This window comes from Mustela putorius, unplaced genomic scaffold, assembly GCF_011764305.1.
Source record: "Mustela putorius furo isolate JIRA1106 unplaced genomic scaffold, ASM1176430v1.1 tig00003853_pilon_pilon_pilon, whole genome shotgun sequence".
NCBI lineage: Eukaryota > Metazoa > Chordata > Mammalia > Carnivora > Mustelidae > Mustela > Mustela putorius.
Window position 1 is genome coordinate 10,292,682 of NW_025422005.1, and position 18,653 is coordinate 10,311,334.

Consider the following 18,653-nt stretch of genomic DNA (forward strand, 5'->3'; position numbering starts at 1 on the left):
TTGGTCCAGTTTTGAGCCACTGTGAATAATGCTACTGGGACCATGTATGTACCAGTTTTCCTCTGAGTTCTGCTTCCCCCTTAAAAACAGATCTCCATGGAAACAAGTAAGTATTGGCAATATTAACTAGAATTGAAGACAACATCCTTGAGAAAGCTACAAATTTAGAGAAAGATTGAAAGATACCCAAAAACCTATATTTGCCTCATTCCATTGGCTCGAACAGAGACGCTTCATGGAACAGCCTCTGGAACCCGCGGGGGAATTTGCTGGAAAGATGTCATTGTAGACACTTATGCAGCACATCCTATGAAGATCCGTGAGATAAAATTTTAAGTCTTTCTCAAGTCAGCATAATAAGAGCTGTAATTTTAAGTAATGGGTTTAGTTTGAGCCCATGAATGCGGAATCCTATAGCTAATCCTATTTCCTTCTTGGCTATGGTCACTCTGGTGTCCAGAGGGAGATTTCCAGGCCAGCTCTAGTAAGTGTTCAGAGCAGGGTCTGTACCAAGCACTCTTCGTGCAGTAGCCTGTTTTATCTTCTGACAAGCGCGTGAGGCACAGGAGCTATTATGAACCCCGTTCCACAGGCGAGAAAGCAGAGGTAGAGGACTTCCCCCAAGATCCCACGGAGCCGGTTGTAAATCTCATGCTTTTTCCCTTCTCAAGTCTGAACCACTATCTGCATGACTGTATGCTTTTTGGAAAATCCACCTCAATCCTTCCTGAGAAGTATGGAGGAGAGGTGTAGAACTCTTTAATCTTTAACTTCCCTCATTCACTGCTTAATTTAACCCTGATCTCATCCCAGGTCCGATTATCGCCCACCGACTCTGAGTTTCATTAGAATGTCCTTCTAGTGTTTTAAGACCATCAGGATAGGCTGATATCAGAAGACCGCCAGGATAGGCAGATAAGGATCTGCCATTGTCTTTTCTCTGTCATAGCCAGGATCAGTTGCTTGAACTAATAAAGAAGGCAGGATTATTTTGTCCTTCTAGGCTTTTCTGTGTGTCTCAAGCTTTCTGGCCATTTCTCCTTCTATCCTCACCAAATCTCCCTAGACCTCTTGTATCAACCATCAGACATCAATAAGAAAAAGTGAGTAGGATGAGGTGGCGGACCGTTCTGCCTCAAAGCTTCGCCTGGGTGTTCCCCCGCCCCCAGCCGTCACTTTCCTGGCACAGGATCCGGGGCAGTCAGACCTGCTGGCCAAGGTTAGGTTAGGGAAGGCATGGTGGTGGTTAGGGAGGGCATGGTGGTGTCCTCAGCAGCCATTGCAAAGGAGAGCAAAACCTCTGCTCCTGGGGGCCAGAGGTGCTCTATCTCTTGCACACCTATGGTGCAGATGTAGCTGAATGTGCCTTTTTAAGTAAAATGTTTCCTTTTCTTTCTGCCATTGTGGTCATGGAGAGAGGCCGGTACACTCTGTTCCCAGATTTATTAAGATTTTCTTTGTGGTCCAGTATGTAGCCAAGTTTTGTTAACCATCCATGGGCATTTGAAAGAATACAGGTGTTTCCTGCTTTGTATCTACACATATAACTTCACACACAGACACATACTCTGTGCCCAACACACAGTATGTCAAATCGAGTTCCTTAATTGTGTCTTCAGAATATAGCCAAGTGAAACAAAGTTTATCAGCTGCAACCATAAAGTAATTTTTTCACTAGGCCTAAAATAAATTATTGGAAGAAGCTGGATCTAGTTAATGAAGCATCTGTCTGCATTGGCACTGGGGTTGGTCCTGAAAATAATTACTTTTTATCAGATCCAGGCTGCTAAGAGGGTTGTTTTGCCTTCACTTAGCTCTCCGGGGTTTGCAAGGCCTTTCCTCCCAGAAGGACTTCGAGGAGAGCAACTGAAGACAGAATTCCTGTCCTGTAATAATACAAAAGAGCAGGACAGAATAGCAGTGAGGTATGATTGTCCGTCAGCCATAGGAGTTCTGATCGAAGATCCAGTTGCCACTCTGCCGTTTGTGACATCTTTGGGTGCTACAGGAGACCTTGGCTGTTCTGTGCACTCACCACCTGCTGCTCGGACCTTCTGCCAAGGCATCACCCCACTCCTAATCCATTTCGTTCAGGCACGGTTCACGCCAGTCTTGAACAGTGCAGTCTCCAGGCCACACGGTTTAGTTCCACCGTGGGAACTTGACCCAGGAAGAGCTAGAGACACGCGATGAGGCTTTTACTGATACCACTGGACTAGAGATGCGTGCTTACCCATGTGCACTTGACCAAGGGAGAACATGAGGCAGGAGCTGCTGGCAGCCTTCTTGTCGCCAGGAGGAAGGGAGCCCATCTGAGCAGGGAACCAACCCAACGAGGGGAGCCAGGAATGCAGAGAGAAAGGCTGAAGAGTGGTATCGTTTGAGCTCCTTGGCAAACCTGTATCTGAGTGGAGAACTCTCCCTACGCTTTCCAGTTACATGAGCCAATAATTTCCTTTTTATTCAAACCAGTCCGGATTGAGTTATCTGTCACTTGTCATGGACAACCCTGACTGACATCGGCATCTGCAGGGTGGGCCAGGAAAGAAGCAGGTTATAAACTTGACCAAGAAACAGGGCCTCCTCTCAAGGATCTAACAATAGAGTGAGTGCAATGCAGATCTGAAATCATAATTAAAAATACAACTTGACAATTGCTGTAATAAATGTAGAAACCGAGTGTCCGGGGACCCAGAAGAGGAAACGAGGAATGATCTCGTGATGGTCTGCCTGCGGAAAGCCCTCTACGAGGAGTTTTGGGGGTCTCGCTTTGGGGTGTTGGACCTGGGCAGAGGCACCTGGCTCCCCGGGAGGAGGTGGGGTGGGGCAGGAGCAGAGACCCATGAGAATTTCCCATTCTAGCTCACTTCCCATCAATCCAGCTCCGTTCTGATCAGACTGGGTAGGAGTTTAATTGCTTTGGATTGATTTTTGCCAGCAGTGCCTTCCAAACCCCCAGCCCAGGGACGAAGAGAGATTAGTCACGTCAGGGAGGCTCCCCACCGGCTACAGGGAAAATCAGCCAGGGGTGAAGATGATTTAAATGAATTTTTTAAATCTGCATCCCCGAGTGTACCTAGGACGTGAGCGGGCTTCCTGGCAAATGGTGACCAGAGCACTTTGTAAAAACAGCAGTGATCATCCGGGGGGGCCCCATGGAACACAGGTTCCACGAAATGCTGACACCGAGCCTTTTACAAAGATTTGAGGATGTGCCCAGCATTGCAAACCAGGACACAGGGCCGGTATCTCTGGTTATCGATCACTGGCACAGGGCACGGGCCAGTATTGGTGACTAATTATTCAAATTATTGCCTGTCTGGACAGCGTCTACTTTACTCTTCATGGTCAACCCGAGACACATTGTGTGTTGCACCTGTTTCACAGAGGAGGAAAGAGAGGTTCAGTTATCTGCCCAGCTAGGAATGGACAAGGCTGAGATTTTTTTTCCTGGGGGGGTGGGTCCTGGTGCTCCTGTGGTCCTATGTATGCCAGGAAGAGACATTTTCTGTAGCTGAGTCTTTGTAGGCCTTTTTTTTTTTTTTTTAAACTGTCAAGTGATGAGTGCCGGCTTCGAGGCCTCGGTCTGTCTTGAAAGAGCGTACACCCAGAGTCCTGTGGGCACTGTCTGCTGTCCAGGTGAAGCTGATGGGCAGCCAAAGCATCACCTGGTGAACATAAAGAGGGACAAGTTGGCACTGTGTTAGTGCTCCAGAAAGGCCAGCGAGAAATTTGTCCCTTGGTCTGGCACTCAGTTCCCCCTCAGCAGCAGACACCCTGCCCCTCAGCAGGACACTGGTGCCCTGCGGCGTTGAGGGGCAAGATGTGCTTGCAACCTCTGCCCTCCCCGGGAATGTTCCAGAAGACAGGTGTGTGTGTGTGTGTGTTTCAAAGACAGCTTTGAGCAGAAGTGGAGAACAGGGCCCCATGGATATCCTTGCCTGTCTTTCACTCTGCTGGAGATGTGAAGCTCAAATTTTGTTTAATTTTCCAAGACTTTTAGTGAACACGAGGTTTGCAGGGGTGAGCGGTGGGCTGGATTCGGGTCTTAACCCTGGGGATCTCACCCATCAGAGAGAGGCAGTTGTATCAATAACCAGAGTACAACCCAAATTCAGCGACGAAGTTGGGTACGTACACACAGAGTGCTCCGAGAACTCGGGGGAAAGAATAATGAACTCATCGAGGAGTCCCTCTTGGGAGAAATTTGGGGAAAATAAGGGGGTCAGCTTGAACTGGTCCTTGAAGGATGAATAGGAGTTTCTCAGTGGACGTAGGACACAGGCGACCCGGGAAAATGAGACCAAACAGGCTATGGCACAGAGATGCAGAGTGTGTGTGGTCAGGGACAGTAAATGATGTCACAGAGCTGGGGTGGGGGGGGCAGGGGGGGGCAGGGGGTGGAGAGAGCATAGCTGAAAGGCAGCCTGGTTCCCTCCTCCGTTGCTTCACTCGGGATTTCGGTTTTCTACCCAGTGAGGACGCAGTTACCGAATGGCTATTACAAGTCAGACAGGGGTCAGGAGAGAATTTGGTCAGACTCAGGAAGACCAGAATCTTCTTTTTCCAGGATGCTCAGCACAGGGGGGGATTCCACCCCGATCCACCAGCTCAAAGCTTCTAGGAAGTGTCAGGCGAGCTGGAATCTAATTTAACACGACAGCTGTTCAAGTTCAGGAGCGAGAAGTGAGAAAGGCTGAAAATACATCGTCAAGGGACGGTCCCAACAATGGCTCCCAGAGGGGACTTGCTAAGGGGGTATTGAGGTGGGCAGGACACAGCCCTAGACCCTGAAGTGGAAATGGGGGCAGAAGTCGGGTGGCAGGCCAGCATCGCATGTGTCTTACCCGCCCCCAGCCCCATCAGCCCGCCGCGTCCATCCACGTCCGGCAGGTGGTGCACCGTTGCCCTCAGAGATCGGGCTCGGATTCTGGTTGCCAAGAGCCGTACATCCACGGCACTACTTTCCACTGTCTCTCTCCCCCTTCATGTCCATCTTCCCATATGTGAATTGGGATGATAATACCGCCCAACCCAGGAGGCAGCCATCAGGTTCTGGGACGCAGGTCAGTTTTTCCATGTTGAAGGCTCCAATCAGGACCCAGCCGTGTGAACTGGTTGTCACCCCGCACCGTGCAAGGCCAAAACACATCACTGGTCAGGTCAAGTAGGAAACCTAAGGGGCCATTTCTTAATGGGACCTTTTCCCTCTAAAATGGATTGACATGCCGTGGGAAGTTGGTCAACATGGAAGGCAAAGCTTCTGGGTGGTGGGGGAAGCTTCTACCTTGCCAACCCCTATCCCTCCCGCCCAAGGTCAGAGACATCTTCTTCCAACCCAACACCACGTCTGGAGATGCCAGAGGAACAGACTTTTCCAGACAAATGTGGATGCAGCGTCTTCCCAGTATGAAAATAGATCGCCCTGGGACTGGAGTAGCTAATGAAGATGATAATTAGAATTGCTTATTAGGACCTGTCTTCTAAAGTTCATTTGTGCTTTTAATAGAATCTACAATGCATCTGCTTAGCAGGGATGACAGATCTTCCTGATTTGGTGTATTTTAAAACAAGATCTTTGCACCCTGGCTTCTTCTGATTCCCCCACCCCCATCTCTGCCATCTGCTGCTGAGGTAGCCGTCCCCCACCGGAGGAGCCTTGAAATTGCAACCAGCAAATTTCTCGCAGGGAGCCCCCAAGCTGGAGAGATGGCCCGTCGCCTCCCTCTGAACGCACAATCCCATCCTAGAGCCCCCTGCTCCTTGCACTCCAGACTCTTCTAGGTGGAAAAGTGCCCCCCACCCCAGCCCCAGTACAAATTCATGTCCACCTGGAATCTCAGCGTGTGACCTTATCTGGACATACGGTCTTTGTGGCTGTAACTAGCCAAGGTGAGGTCCTATTGGATTCAGGTGAGTCCTAATGCAGAATCTGCTGTCCTTATAAGAAGACCGTGTCAAGTCATACAGGGATGAAGGCCACATGATGACAGACGGGGTATGGAATGACGTGTCTGTAAACCAAGAGAGGCCAAGGATTGCCGGCAACTCCCGGAAGCTGGCAGAGGCAAGGAAGGACCCTCCCCCGGGCCTCCGGAGGAAGCGTGGCTTTGCCGACACCTTGATCTCAGACCTCCAGCCTCCAGAACTGGGAGCGAATCAGTTTCTGTGTGTCCAGCCCCCTGATTTGCGGCACTTTGACATGGAAGCCCAAGGAGACTACTACAGTGTCCTTCTTCTAATTTCTCAAGCTCGTTGGGTCCTGTCTCGGCTCCGTGCCCCTGCGCAGGCTCTCGCCTCTGCCTGGGACTCTCTTGCAGCGGCCCCGCCCCTGGTTCTTTTGTCCCAATCACGTGTCGCCTGTGCTTATGATTTCAGGTTAGACGAGAAGCTTTCCCAGACTGCCAGACTAGGGGGGCCACCTTCGGCTGGACACCCCCAGAGCCCTGACCTTGCCGTCCTGACACATTGAAGTGAGCAACATTACTGGCCCCGACTAGCTGCGCCGTGAGCTTCTCTTGACCTCTGACCCCACCTCCACCGTGGGGGACAAGACAGCAGCCACCCTCTCTGACTTTGCCACCAAAGGCACCGTGTGGTCCCTTCAACTAAAGACCTCGAGACCCAGCCCACGGGTCATTTGAAAATCCTGGTGAATGACACATGTCACCTTCATGGGCTGAGGCCCCTGTGTCATAGTGCTCCAGACCTCCCAAACATCTCCTTTGTGAGGGCTTTGCTCACAGATGAGTATTTAATGAATTATCTTATCTATAGCAGGCGATCAGGAAGGAAGCCTCTTGATTTCCCTAGAATTGGGAGCCCCTGCCTCTGTCCCAGAAGCTCCTGGGGAGTAAGATTTATGGTCACGGGATAATCCTTTTCTCCCTCAAGCCTGGCACTGAGTTGACACGTAGAAAATGCTTAACTGGAGAATTGTGAAGCCCGGAGAAGTCAGAGGGTCCTTTCAGCCCTCCGAAGGTCTCTGGCCCGGCTTCTTCTGCATCCTGACGTGCCTGAGGCTCCAGTCACCAAGTTCCCTACAGGGAGACCCTCATCGGTGGGGAACTCTTGTGTTTGGCGCACCAGAAAATTCCATTATTACCACGGTGTAAACTTGGATTTGAAAAGACAAGACAGAGGCGGGATGCTGAGGAGGGCCACTCCCCCAGCCCCACATCTGCGGACTTTTGACCTTGTGATGCCCTTCTCTTGAATCCCAAGGTCAGTCTCATTTGCTCCAGGTCTCCTCAGCTGCAGTGCTTGGCGTGGCCGAGCCAAGGTCCTCCTCTGGGGCGGGGGAGCCAGCCAGGTTTGAGCCCAAGCGGCACGTGGAAACATGCCTCGGAGTCAACCTTCCCTCCCTCCCCCTCTTCCCTTGAAGATCCCTTGTTTTGTGCGATCTGCCAGGGTAGGGAGATTTATTCTGCACCAAGGCCGTGAGTGGGCTGAGAAGGGAACAGAAGACAAAAGCCGCACTTGACTTTGACCAGGGGACCAAAATAGAAAGCTCGGAGCATTTGATTCCCCTGGGACCGACTCAAGCCGCCGTGCCGATGGTGGGTCTGGGGATGTCCATCCACTTCCTGGACCACAGACACGCAGATTCTTTCACTTTTCTGTGCCTGTTTCCTGCTCCACAAAGTGGGGGAGCCACTAGTCTCCATCTCCTGGAGACAGTGTTTGTGTTGTTCGTGGTGATGTGGTCACCCAGCCCAGTGCCCTAGCTAGGACTCTGCCCTCTGGTCAGCCTCGCCTGGGGCCTTGGGAGACATTCCCCCCCTCCCAGGGCATGGAGGCAAGGGGTGGTAGCAAACAGATCAGCTGGCATGGCCCTGTCTATGTTGGGCTTGTGCCTAGCTCTCTGTTCTCACTTTGCCGTGCTGAGCCTGAGATGGGCAGAAGGTTCTGAACTGTGCTCAGGAAGGCAGACGGGGAAATAGAGACCGTTTCAGTGCAGGAAGGACAGAAGCGAACTTCACAGAAGCAAAGCCAGAGCTTCCTCCAAGGCCACCGGAGGGGAACTGTACTGACCGCCCCCCCAGAAATGCTGGGCTTCACCGCTGTTATTAATTGCTGCTCCATCTGTTGGGCTCCCACTGAGTGCCCGGCACTAATCCCACAGTTTCCCTGAGGTGGATCCATTTCATAGATGAGGAAACTGAGGCTCGGAGAGTTGAAGCAACAGAACAGACCTGGGATTCCAACCTGGGATGATGGACAGCAGAGGCTGACATCTTAAATGCTGGCATGGGGTGGGGGTTTGGGGGGTGGGGGTGTGGGGGGCACTGCTCGAAGTGAATACCTAACCACTGCCGCTTCTCAACCAGGCAGCCTGGAGTCACATGACCTGGGAAACCCCAGAGAAGCCTTGAGCAGTCAGGGGGATTCACTGGACTGCTCTGCTGCCGGTCTCACTCCCACACATCCTCCCAGAAATGGGGCCAGAAAGTGAAAACTGAATTTGGGGGTGTCTGGTCTGCTTAGTTTCTCTGCCTTGTTCTTCCTTCCCTCCCACTCCGTCTCGAGGAGCCCGGTGCTGTTGCTGGAGGCCGTGAAACGCAGAACAGGAAGCCAGCCTTCACCAGTCCCTGCTAACAGGCTGGAACGTTCTCGTAAGTGGGAACGCCCATGCCGACAGAGTGTGGAGGCTGACTCCTGCTCCAGCCGCAGCCTGGGATCAAAGCCTCATTTTAGGATTCTGGCTTCCAGCAGGCACTCCCACTCAACCCCGCTTCCTGCCCGCATGGACCCTTCCGATGTGTTTCTTTAAATCACCACTTGCGTTTTGGACGGTCTCAAGTTTTCCTGGCTCTGCTGGGGACTTTTTTCCTCACCTATCAGGGGGAGCTCATGACCTTTCGTGGCCTCCCTGCATGAACACAACTTAAGGGGCTGTCTCTGGACTCGTGGTGGAGGCTTGGCACTGGGGCTCCGTGTATATATTCAGCACAGCGCGGCTCTAATTACGGACCGCTGCCGGAGACTAGTCATTTTGTGAGTCATTAGGACGTGTGGCTGGGACTTGACAATATCTCTTGACGAGTTCTGTAATTTTTATATCTTCACCTATGATGGCATAGTCGGTGAAGCCAAACACGGTCGTGGGGTTGGCCCATGTCACAGCCCCTGGCCGGTTTCCAGCTCCGTAGGAAAAGGGTCTTCTGCTCTCCATTGCGAGGCGAGAAATACTCATTCCGATTGGGCTTTGGGGGTCGGAAGCAGGGCCATGTCTGTGTGTCTCGGTAATCGGTATCCCGAGGCCGTGGTTGGGGGTGACGTTGGTTCTTGCTTCTGTTCTTCATGTTGGCAAATTACAGGCTTTCAGGTGAGGCGCCTTCATTTCGCAGAGGCTGTGAGGAGCGGCTTTAATTAGCAAGCAGACCTGCTGGAAAAATCCAGCGTTATTTAGAGCCTCGCTTCATGCGGTGGCTGCTGGGCTATGCCAGTCCCCTGCCCTCTGCCATTTCCTTCCTGCAGACACCCAATACCCACCCCATGTTACTTTGCCATTAATCCCAAAGTCTCCAGGGCTGAGTGAGAAAGGAGTGAGAAAACACACAAGTTCAGATTTTTCCCCATTGAGATCAGGACACAAAGTCTCATCTCTGCGGAAAACCTCAGAATCTGTCCAGGGTTGGGCCCAACCTGGAAACTTAGCTTAGCTCCTCAGGTACCGCTGGGCAGATCCCCCGAGGGTTGGGTCCATGGGCTCAACTCTGGGAAAATGAGGTCCCTTCTACTCAAAAGCAAAGATCACAGGCTTTGGAGCTAAGATAGGATTTGTGGGTTGGGTCCCAGCTCTGTTTCTCACTTGCTGTGTGGCTTTGATCCAATGGCATAACTTTTCTGGTCTTCAGTTTCTTCATCTGTATAATGGGGTTCTAACTATGTGACTCTCTCATGAGTTGCGATGATGTCTAATGAGCTGAAATGTGGAGGGAGGTGTGAGCACAAGGGTTGTCATACAATTGGCTCTCAACCCAGCGTAGCTGCTGTGGGGGCTGCCCGGTGCCCGTTGCCCTGTGGTCATGTTGTTTTCATTACTATCTCTGTGAGTCTTACTCTACAAACACTCGTGCAAGAACTCTGACCAAGGCCAACTGGGAGTGGTGAGAAATTAAGACTCATCATATCCGCGAGTCCCTCTGCACCTGCCTGAGGTCACAAGGTCATCCAGGAAGTTCATCTGATGACCAGAGAATGGTGGAATCTTCCATCTACTGTGGTCTCAGCTGACCCGGTCTTCTTCCAGGCCCACCTGACCCCCGGAGGTGGACAGCACTCTTGCCTGAACTTATGTGTTTCTTTGGTGATGTTAGGAGCCCCAGTGCCCCGGGTTCAGACCCACAACTTCGATGTGGGGTGCCTACATGTAGGCCACTTCCCTCTTCAGCCGTGCTACCTTGTCACCATGCTGGTAGAGACCAGACCCAAGTTCCCACTATCAAAAGGCCTATAGCCCTCTCTGTCTAAGCCTTGGAGAATTAGTCAATTTCCTCCTTCTAGAATGTTCCATATCTCCAACCCCAGAAGCACCACCTCTTCCCCTCATCTGGCCTAATTCCCTCTGAGCTTCCTGTCTGAGGAAAAAGGTAAGGAGGCAAGTGTGCCTTCAGGTAAGCTCTGCTTTCCATTCATACACCAGTCTCCCTGGGGCATGGGGGCTTGAGGACCTGCTTTCTCTTGGAGCGGGAGAATGGCCTGCTGTAACAGAGCAGATAGCTCTGGTCTGTTACGGTACTGAAATCCATCACGAATTACCATCTTAATAGGGCCTGCCACGCCATCATTATTAGTGGACCTGTGTCAAGGAAGTAAGGAACATGTTTTCTGGGCACCTTCTCCCACCGCCCCAGTCTGAACCCAAGACGTCACCGGCAGTGAACCTAGCCACCTACGTGGTCAGCAGTGTGTGTTTTTGTGTGTTTGTGTGCGTGTCTCCTGACGCCGTGTAACATTACTAATTCTCTGACTTCACTCATTCACTTAGTGCGGGAGAGACTGTAGTCTGATTGGCCAGAGTTGAGTCACACGGTCATCCTGGAATCAGGGGGTGGGGGGAGGGTCCACCCCACCTGAGGCTCATGAATGGAGAGAAGGGGAAAGAGAGGTAGCCAGGGAACAGGGGGCTGCTGTTGCCAGAAGAAAGGGGGTTGATAATACCCAGATAACATGGCAAGAGGCCATCATCTGCAGATACACATGCCTTTGCTGCCGTATCGCAAGCTGAATTAATTAGGACACAAGACTTCGAGGACCCAGCTCTTAAATCACCCTGCTTTAGAAGGAAAATAGACCTGGAGTTGGTAAGCCAGACTTCAAGGCAAGCCTGCCTCTCACTGGTTGTAGGACCTCTCTGGGTTTCTTTTCCAGTCTACAGAATGGGAAAAACTGCTTCCTAGCGTGGTTGTATGAGAGCACTATCCAAAAGAGCCTTCCACGGTGATAAAAGGGCCCCATATCTGCATTGCCCAGTAGGGCAGCCACGAGCCACATGTGGCTGCTGAGCACTTAAAACGTGACCAGTGCAACTAAGGCACTGAATTGTTAAATTTTATTTAATTTTAGTGAATTTGAATTTGAATGTAAAGGGTCACACGTGGCTAGTAGGGCCCGTGTTGTCTAGTCCAATTACAAAGTATTCAGTGGAATGATGAATGTGACATTGCTTTGTCAAGTGCAGTGAAGTCATCGCATGCCTCAGCTGAAAGATCCATGGATGGGACCAGATGCCGCATGTACACGTATGTGTCGTGCTCACGATTATTGTAACTACTGATCTCAGGGAGGCCTGAGACCCCAAAAGAGGCTGATTTCTGGACATCTCCTTCCATATGTGAAGGGTTAATATACTGGACCTCCCATGAACCTGTACAGATTCCCAGTAAAATAATTATTGTGGGGGCAGCTGGGTGGCTCATCAGTTAAGTGTCTGCCTTCAGCTCACCCCATGATCAAGTCCCACATCGAACTCCCTGCTCAATGGGGAGTCTGCTTCTCTCTCTGCCTCTCCCCCTCTACCCATTCTCCCTCTCTGTCATACACACACACACAAAGAAAAGTACCTTAAAAAAAGAAATCATTGCATGGACGGATGGATGGATGGATGGATGGATGGACAGACTCATCTTCATTCCTTTCTCCACCTACTGTGCACTTGGCATTGTTCTAGCAGCTAAGGATAGAATGATGAAGATACCTTCATGAAGGTTCTATTCTAAAGAGGAGCGTCGAATGTTACACAAGAAGACAAAGGGCTAACATAATATCAAGTAGCAGTAGCTCTGTGGAGAAAAATAGTCAGGAAAAGGGACCCAGTGCCATGCGGGTGCGGAGTTCACAAGGGTGGTTGGGGGAAGGCCTCTGATGAAACAACATTGGAGAAGGTACCAAGGGAGTAAGGGGCTGAGCCGTGCACAGACCTGAGGGATGAGCTGAGAGAAGAGGAGGCGGCGAGGGTGCGGGACCAGCGTGTCGGGACGTGGGAGCCGAGATGAAGCCAGTGGACGCTGGGGTCCTTCAAGGCCGTTAGAAGGTTTGGGTTCCCTCTGAGTGACGTGGGAAGCCAGCGGAAGGTTTAGAGAAGAGGAGGCGTGGGGGATCCGGTATATGGTGAGGATGTGTTGAAAATAGATGCTCTGGAGGAAAGGCAGAAGCAGGCAAGAGATAAGGAGGCTGGGGCATAACCAGGCAGAGGTGATGGTCGTGGAACCAGAGGGAGCAGGTGCAGAGCAGCAGGGTTCGGGATCCAAGGTGAAGGTAGAGCCAACAGAACTAAGTGGTAGATTCAGGCCGCCTGGGTGGCTCAGTCGGTTGAGCGTCTGACTCTTGATTTTGGCTCAGATTGTGATCTGAAGGTCATAAAGATCGAGCCCCGCGTCAGACTCCGTGATGGGCATGGAGACTGCTTAAGATTCTCTCTCTCCCTACGCCCCTCCCTGCCCCCTGGCTCACTCTCTCTTTAAAAAAGAGAGGTGGGGGGAGAAAGAAAGAAAAGATCACAAGTCAGGGATCCTTCAGAGATGTGTGAGGAGCTGGCAGGAAGACGGGCAAAACCTCATTGAGAAGGCGGGGGTGGGAGCAAATCAGGAGTCACGTTTGAGACGTCTGTGAATCCTCCAAGACTTTGGAATTCAAGAGAGCAGCCAGGGTTGCTCGTATCAATGCGGGACTCATCACCATAGGGATGGCTTTTAAGGTCATGATACCAGGCAGGTGTGTACAGAGAGAGAAGAGAGGAGGCCTGTGGACTGAAGTCCGGTCCCTGCAACATCTGGAGGTCAGAAGGAGAAAGAGGATCCGGCAAAGGCTCTTGAAAAGGAGCAGGAGTGTGTGAGCTAGAAAGAACCCGCAGAGCCCGAGGTCCCGGAAGCAAGGTGTGTCAAGGAAGAGAGAGTGATGAACTATTAGATGCCGCTGAAGAGGTTAAGTAAGATGAAGCTGGAAAATTGACCATTGGGTTTAACAGCGTGAAGGTCATGGGTGACCTTGGGCCGTTCAGGGGAACGTTGTTGGCATGAATGACCAGCTGGCTGCCTAGATGGGGCGATGGAAGGTTAACCTGATGAATGCAGCCGACAGCAGCGTCCCTTCGCCTGTCCCAGCAATTAAGCAGAAGTCGTCTGACACCCTGGATGCCAGAACCAAAAGCCGTCAAGACCAATCTTGTCCATTTTCCCAACTTTCCGGGTTTAGCCCAGAAATGTCGGCGTGACCCCTGCTTGTTATGAGATTAGAATCTTGGCATCTTCCGCTTTGATCGGTCTCCTTTCGATTACCCAGAAGGCTCTCAGTTGAACTCTTCCTCTTTGGGGGTGGGGAGTGGGGGTGCTTGAGAAGGGAGAGAGAGGGAAGAAACTGGTCAGAAAGCTGGGATTCTGGATTCTCTTGGCTTTGTGTTCATGTTTGCCATTCTGCTGCGGGGAGCCTACAGGCGGAGCGACCCACCTCTGCTAGCAGGCCTCCCCGGTGATTCTCCTCCGCTTTAAAGCCAAGTGAGAAAAGCTTTGAGATATGCGCGCACATGGTCGTTGGAGAGCTAGAGAGTGTGCCGAAAGTGCTGTTTATCTTTTTATGGGTTTATTTGCTTATCATTCACTGGGAAGCAGGGAGGCTGGAGCCCAGTCAGTCAGCCTGTCTTGCGTTGTCCTTAAATTTCTGTTTTTGTTTCGTTTTGAATAAAAAGGCCCACTTTCCAGGAAGCAGTCTCTCCCTTCTCCAAATACTGGAAATCAGGTAATTTGGAAGGCAGGAGGCTCCGACCGGGCTTTCTACCCAAGGGGCTCTGGAGTCAGCTGTCCCAGGCTCACGACAGCCGGACTTGATGACGGTGAGAGTAGTTATACCGGAGCGATGGGCAAGCACTACAAATCAGGGCTCCCCCCCACCTCCGGAGCTGATTGGTAAACATTTATCAGCACGCCACTGCCTGTGGCCCTCAACCCCATCCCTCTTTCTAAAGTGCAGACTCAGAAATTTCCTGCCTTTCTGGAAGGGAAGAGCTTTGGCCCAGGCCTGACTGTCCCACAGACCTAGAGGCTAGCGGCAAGGGCAAGAAAGAGGTGAGGAGGGGCTTGACACAGTTGCCAGTGGTATCGGTTTCCTGTCCCCAATCTGATCTGCACCTCCCCACCTCTGTTGTCACCTGTCCAGTTTCTTTTCTTTTTTTTTTTTTTTAATATTTTATTTATTTATTTGACAGAGCAAGCGAGATCACAGCTAGGCAGAGCAGCCGGCAGAGAGAGAGGGGGAAGCAGGCTCCCCGCTGAGCAGAGAGCCCAATGCAGGGCTCGATCCCAGGACCCTGAGATCATGACCTGAGTCAAAGGCAGAGGCTTAACCCACTGAGCCACGCAGGCGTCCTACCTGTCCAGTTTCTGATCTTGTGATAGTCGTGTTTATTACCTGCACAGATGCAGCCAGCAACCAGGATGGCATCAGCAATAGTGACTGCTGTGGGCTTGTTACAGGGCAAGCTGGGGAGGGAGCCCTCAGCATGTGGCTAAGCCTGTTCTTGGCAACAAAGCCAAGAACAGGTAGTTGGGAAGACACACCTTGGGTGTGCAGGCAGGAGCCGGGGCGTATGATCGCCACTTCCTTACAGGACTTTGCAGGGGAGACAGACACAGTGTAGTAGAGTAAGCAGTGGGGGTCTGGGGGCGCCTTGGTGGCTCAGTGGGTTAAAGCCTCCGCCTTAGGCTCAGGTCATGATCCCAGGGTCCTGGGATCGAGCCCCACATTGAGCTCTCTGCTCAGCGGGGAGCCTGCTTCCCTTCCTCTCTCTCTCTGCCTGCCTCTCTGCCTACTTGTGATCTCTATCAAATAAATAAATAAAATCTTAAAAAAAAAAAAAAAGAAGTGGGGGTCTGGAGGTGAATTATCTGGGTTTAAGTCTTATTCTGCCACTTCCTAGCTCCGTGACCTTGAGCACATTTCTAACCCTCTGTATACTTTATAGTCTACCCATTCATAACATAAAAAGATAATAACGATGATGATGTCCCAACAAATGGTGTGCTTGTGAGGATTAATGAGTCATCTGTGTAACACATTTAGAACAATGCCTGCCACATAGAACTTAATAAATGTTAGCTGTTATCATTCCCTTCCAGGCCTTTTTTCTGGTGGGCATGTCTGGATTTGGAAAAGCCCTGTCCACCACTTAGGATTCTCCAAAGCCTTTCACTCTGAAATCAGAACTAAAGAAAATAAATGGTTCTTTGGGCAAGTTGAAGCCAACTTGTATTTGTCAGACATCCTTGAATTTCAGGTGAGAGAAACTCAACTTGAACTGTCTTAAGCAACGCCCCCTACCACCACCAAATAAATGCATTAGCTATGGCTCAGGTAACTGAAAATACTGGGGTGGATCCTTCAGGCATGGCTGGATCCAGGACCTGAAGCAGTGTCACCTAAACTCTTTCCTATTCTCCTCCCACCATCAGTCTTGTGGCTCTGCTTCCTTCTGTTCCCTTTGCATATTGTCCCCATTCTCTCCAACTGAGGTAGCTTTCTTCCATGTAGCCAGGAAGATGTCCTCCAATATCATCCTTACATTAGGGATCTCCAAGGAAGAGAAAGCATATTTTCTAGGGGCTCCAGGAAAGTCCCAGGGAAGACTCTGATGGACTCACCTTTAATCACATGCCCATCCCTGAGCAAATCACAGTAGCCAGGAGGTGGCATTTATGACGGACCTGAGCTGTGGGCCTATCCCTGAGCCATGGGCCAATCCCTGGTCTGAAAGGCAAGAAGATGGAGCCAGCTACACCAGCCCATGAGATGGAAAAGAGATGGTTCTCTAAACACAGAGTCGTGTCAGAGGAAGGACTCCAAAGGCCTCTAAAGCTTGGGTTCAAATCCTGGCTCCTTCGCTCTCTAGCCAGGTCCCCTAGGACAAGGTCACTTCTCCTCTGCTTCAGTTTCCACACCTGCAACAGGGGATAATAGTAGCACCCACTTGATGAGGCTCCTGGGAACCAAACATTTAACAAATATAAAAATTTAACAAATATAATCAATAAAAATACTTGGCACTTAAGAAATACACGCTCAATAAAGCCTGTCGTCTTATCTGATTTCAAAGTTATCATGAATATCCTACAAATACTTGCATTAATTAAACAAACGTTTTAGTGTCTGCTCTAGGCCAGGCCCTGTGCCAGGCCCCAGATGTCTTGCTGGACCCTACAGCCCATGGGGAGAGATGGGCATTATGCAAATGATGACACTGTAATAATTGAGGGGGAGGGAAGGATTTCTTATACAAAGTAGCAAAGGGGCAGGATAAGAAGGCTGCACTTGAAGTCAGACCAGCCTACCCATGGGGCTTGGCTGCAGGCTCCAGCGCCAGCACAGATGGGCCGTGTGACTGAGGACAGTGTGCTAGGTCTTTGTTGGCCTTAATATTCTTCTCTCTAAGATTGAGCGACAATTTCTGGTGGATTCTGACCCCAACTGCCTAATTCCTCAAGGTCTTTGTCACCCCTACAGACCTGGGCTCATTGATTCAGCCCAGGATTTCTCAGCCTGGGCACTATTGACTTTTTGAGGCCAAATAATTCCTTGTTGGGCTCTTCTGTGTACCGTGAGATGATGAGCACCATTCCCACCTCTACCCACCAGATACCTCTCACTGTGACAACCACACAAAGATGTCCCAGCCCTTACAAGATGAACTCTGGGAGCAAAGCCCTCACACCCACCCACCCTTACTTGACGACCATCATTCTAGAAGAATTTCTAGGTATAACTCTTTGGTCTGGGACTCCCCTCCCCAAGCCTCAGTCTCCCCATCTGTCAAATGAGTGGCTTGGCCCAGAAGATGGATAGTCACGGACCTCCCCAAAGCAAAGTTTTCCCCCAACTCCAGATTTTATGGTGAAATCCAGCCAAGCTCTACCAGCAGGAGGTAAAGAGGACACGGAGCTCAGGAGGAGGAAGGCCATTCGAGCTTCAGCTGGACTGTGCCAGAGCCCTCCAGACACTCATGTGTATCCACCCTCTGTAGCCCCTTTGCTCTGGGGCTTCTTTCTGGCTGAGTTGCCTGTTGGGCATCACACTTACTCAGGGGCTGGGGAGACACCTTTCCCTCCTGCATCCCAGAGAGACTATGAGTCAGTCGAATGTTAATGAACTTACTGGCAAATTTGGGATGATCTTGATCTGGTTGCTGGTGCTTGAAATGACCGCATCCTTGCTGGAGCGGCCTCTTCTCCCTGGTTTCATGGGTCTGCGGGACCTTGTCCTGGTTTTGTTGAAAGGTAATCTTCTTGTAGCTCAACTTTGCTTAGAAAATGAAGAGCCTTGTCCCCTCCCTTTAAATGTCCACACATACCTGCCGAGAGCAGGAACGACCTCTGTTACAGGTGTGGTACGCCTCCGCGCCTGGGCTCTGGAATCAGGAGGTCACCTTTCAAGCCTCACCTGGGCCAGCAACTGGGGGCCACGTTAGGCAGGTCACTGGTTCTCGGAGTTTCCATTTTCTCATCTGTGTAACAAATAATGAAGGAAATACCCCATTCTGATGGGTCTGTTGTTGGAAGTAAGTGAGTTAATATATGTAAAACCCTTAGCATAGTTCCTAACAAACAGAAAATACGTAATACAAAATCACTATCAATAGTTTATGTAGATTGTGACTGAGAAGTCAAATGGGATTATTTATTTCCAGGGCTTTGTGAACTGTTGAGTGCTACTTACAAGACAAAATAATTCTAAGATGTTATCAACATTGTAAATATCACTCTGCCAGCTTTCCAGAGGAAAATAGCCAGATACGATCTGTCAGTATCACAGTCCATCAGCATCAGACGATACTGGCCCTGGCTTCAGGGTCAGAAACAGCCTGGATCTCTCACTGGAACAATCATTCAGGATGTAGACTTGTTGGCTCAGATTGACTCAAAACCTCACTCCAAAAAAAAATCTGTGCTACAGAGCTGGGCCCTAGGACCAACTCCATGAAGATCCAACAGGTTTCCCAAACAGATGATGAGAACATAACCTGATGTGTGCAACCATAGAGGAATACAGACTTTCCCCCATGGAGTGGACATGTCTGAGATATGCTCGGGCTCCTCATGTTATCATGGACACAGTGACCACAATGGACTGGGCCCCACACGGGAGCCACCACATTAAGTATGTTG

At 50.7% G+C, this 18,653-nt stretch overlaps 1 protein-coding gene and 1 long non-coding RNA gene across 3 annotated transcripts in view; one reads left to right on the forward strand and one right to left on the reverse strand.

Annotated features, from left to right (window-relative positions):
* KAZN (kazrin, periplakin interacting protein) overlaps nt 1–18,653 on the forward strand; it is a 1,025,916-nt gene that overhangs the window by 821,824 nt on the left and 185,439 nt on the right. The window lies entirely within an intron of this gene.
* LOC123387302 lies at nt 6,741–14,966 on the reverse strand. Its single transcript, XR_006601671.1, has 2 exons — nt 14,908–14,966; nt 6,741–9,385 (listed from the first exon to the last, which is right to left on the reverse strand). It is a non-coding gene; the product is annotated as an uncharacterized LOC123387302 (long non-coding RNA).